Raw genomic sequence first — 3404 nt, 5'->3', positions numbered from 1 at the left:
GATCCTTCTGCCTTCAGCCTTCCAAGGAGCTGGAACTACAGGCACGCACTACCATGCCCGGCTCATTTTGATTTATTGTAGAGATGAGATCTCGCCAAGTTGCCCAGGCGAGTCTCGAACCCGCAGGCTCAGGCAATCCACTCACCTCAGCCTCCCAAAGGCACGGGATTACAGGCTGAGCCACCGAGCCCGGCTAAAATGAAATATTTAAACAGGACTCTCTGTAAGCTCACGCTACCTCAAATCTTTGATTAGGTCTTTGTCTATGAAGGATACTGCCAATGAATACCTTTACTGCAATTTTTACAACAGATGAATACAGTATTATATAGTAACTAAGAGCATGGGTTTTGAAGTCGGATAGCTCTTGGTTTGATGTCATTTGACTTTGGGACAGTTAATTTCTCAATTCCTCAGTTAGCTCAGCTGTAAAATGGGGACACTATTAACACCACAGAGTTATCCTAAAAGTGAAATATAAGGAAGTACATGAAAACTTCAGCAGGTTTCCTGGCACATAATAAGTGCTAAATATTTTAACTAGCTATGACTGGGGTTAAAACTCATCAGATTTATAAGGATTAGTACTTGAAGGACAGAAGTAGCAATGTTTACTGTATCCATGGAAATGAATTTTGTTTCTGAAACATTTGCCTAAGATGGCCTGTTGATGGCTTTGTAATTAGAGTTGTAATAGTTCTTCATCTATATAGATTTATGAAATAAGAAATTTCTGTCTAGAATTAAAGTTCTTAATTCATGTTAATAGACCTCTTATATACAATTAAGGAAGTCTGTGAACTTGTACTTGCATGAAAAATGTAAATTTATGAATTTTTTTCCAGAGGATAAGTTCCCCTGGTGAGACTTATACGATTTTATTTCTGATGCTGCTATTGTTTTAATTATCTTGTGTTTTAACTTTTAAATTTAAAAAAAAGGACTATATTTTGAATGCTTGAACTCCCCAGTCTCATTTTATCACACTGCCACTTTTAGGTTATTTTTTGTAGACTCAGGAAAGCCAGAGAAAGAGAAAGAGAATGTAGGAAGAATTACCTTGACAAGGTGGTAAAAAGAGAAAAAACGAAATAAAATCCAGAAAAGTAGGGTCTAAATAAGTAATTATACATAATTCTACTATAAAAAGCCAAGAGTAGTCAGGAAATATGACTTGTGTGGAACATTGCAACATATGCCATACTGTTTTTATCTATGAAAGTGCGGCCACCCTTAAATATTTTAAATTATATTAAAAATTCAAGGAGGCTGGGCTCGATGGCTCAGCCTGTAATCCTAGCACTTTGGTAGGCCAAGGTGAGTGGATTGCCTGAGCCCACGGGTTTGAGTCCCATCTGGGCAACTTGGAGAGACCTCATCTCTTCAAAAAATCAAAAATTAGCCAGGCGTGGTAGTTCAGCCTGTAGTTCCAGCTACTTGGAAGGCTGAGGCGGAAGGATCTCCGGAGCCCAGCAGGTCTAGGCTGCTGTGACCAGAGCATGCCATTGCATTCCAGTCTGGGCGACAGAGTGAGACTCCAACTCAAAAAAAAAAAAAAAAAAAAAAAAATCGAAGAAATTCTGAAATTCTATGCACTGCCTTGACATGTTAATTTTATTTATTGATTGATTGTTTTTCATTCATTTGTTCATTCATTCTATATTGAATTCCTCTTCTGTGCCAAACTATTTGTAGACTATTTCTATAGTATCTTCTTACATAGACATTTGACTTTTATGACTCTTTATTTTAAACATACTTCTATCCTTGAGTAAAATTTTTCTCTGGCTTTGTGAGATAGACTACTTAGATGGATAAATAGATAGATTGGACTTCTTTTCAGAAGGCTCACTGACTTGCTAATTAAGCAATGTTTTGGTAACATATAGCATTTTGGGAATAGTCACTTGAGTTATTAGGCAAGAACCACGTCTGACTTAGAATGCATCTTGCTCTAGTCCAGATAGACAATAATTTACTTGAAACAACAGTGACTTTTTTGAAAAAATTAAATATTTTACATAACATATGCTCATAAATACATGAAAATAAACCTGAAAATCCAGACGGAAAAATATTATTATTTCTAACTCCCTTATCAAGATCATCAATGTTAATATACTGGTGAAAGTCTCTTTCTTTCCTATGTGTACTATTCTTTGGGAGAATTGCACTCAACTTCAAGTTTCTTCAGATGGGTCACTGTCTTCAGATTGATGTTCCTTTGCCTAGTTGTACACTATATAAGTTTTGCTATGTAAGTCAGTTTCCATGATGAAAGAATATACTGTGAAAATAGCTTGTGTTTTGGTGGTGAAGATTCTTATTCTTTCTGGGGGTCACTAGGTACTTGAAAGATACTGTCTTAACTCACCAGCAATAGCCTTCACGTTTGTTATTTTAGCCCAAAGCCAAATGTCCCTGCTGCTTCTTTCAAGGGTGTCAGCTACTGTTTTCATCTTTTTGGTTTTTTTTGTCACTGTAACAGAATAACATAGACTGGACAATTTATAAAGCATAAAGGTCTATTTAGTTCATGGTTCTGAAGATTGGGAAGTCCAAGAGCATGGCGTTGGCATCTGTTGAAGCCTTTGTGCTGCATTGTGACATGGCAGGAGAGCAAGAGTGTATCAGCTCCTGTCTCTCTTCTTTTTATAAAACCACTAGTCCCATCCTGGGGACCTCACTCTAATGACCTTATATAATTCTAATAACCTTCCAAAGGCCCCATCTCCGAATAAGTTTTCAACACATGAAATTTTGGGGAACACATTCAAACCATAGCATTTACCCAGATGCCTAAATAACTATTTTTAGTTTTTACTCTGGAAATGAGCTCTTGGTCCTGTCATATACCTTATGTCTTTTTCTTTTTTTTAAACCTTATGTCTTTTAACTGTGCTCTTAGAATATCTGGAAGAGCTTACATCTTTACTTCCATTTTCTCCTGTTTGTGAGTTAAGATGTTCCTTCCTCTTGTCTCATTTTTTCTCACTCTGAACCTGTATGCTTTTCTTTATATGTTTGTAAATTAATTTTTATTTTTTAAACTAATGCAGATACATAGTTAAAAGTGAATGAATACTAAAATTGTTCTACAGAAAAAGGGAAGACTCTTATTCCTTTCTAATTCTCGGTCCTTATTCTAATAGGAAATTATATGCAATATAGGTTATTTCTTCTAGTGTTAGCTTCGTATTTCTAAATAAGTGCTTATACTGTTCTTTCTTAATTTATCAAATGTACACATTTTCTATTTGATGACTATTACAAAAGATGAGCTTTAAGCTGGGTGTCGTGGCGTGTGTCTGTAGTTCCAGCTACTTGGAAGGGTGAGGTGGAATGATCACCTAAGCCCAGCAGGTCAAGGCTGCAGTGGCCATGAGTGTGCCACTGCACTCCAG

The sequence above is a fragment of the Carlito syrichta genome, unplaced genomic scaffold (genome assembly GCF_000164805.1).
Source record: "Carlito syrichta isolate Samal-C Ts95f unplaced genomic scaffold, Tarsius_syrichta-2.0.1 Scaffold315753, whole genome shotgun sequence".
Classification (NCBI taxonomy): Eukaryota; Metazoa; Chordata; class Mammalia; order Primates; family Tarsiidae; genus Carlito; species Carlito syrichta.
The sequence above is the reverse complement of the archived record's forward strand: the minus strand, read 5'-3'. Positions refer to the sequence as shown.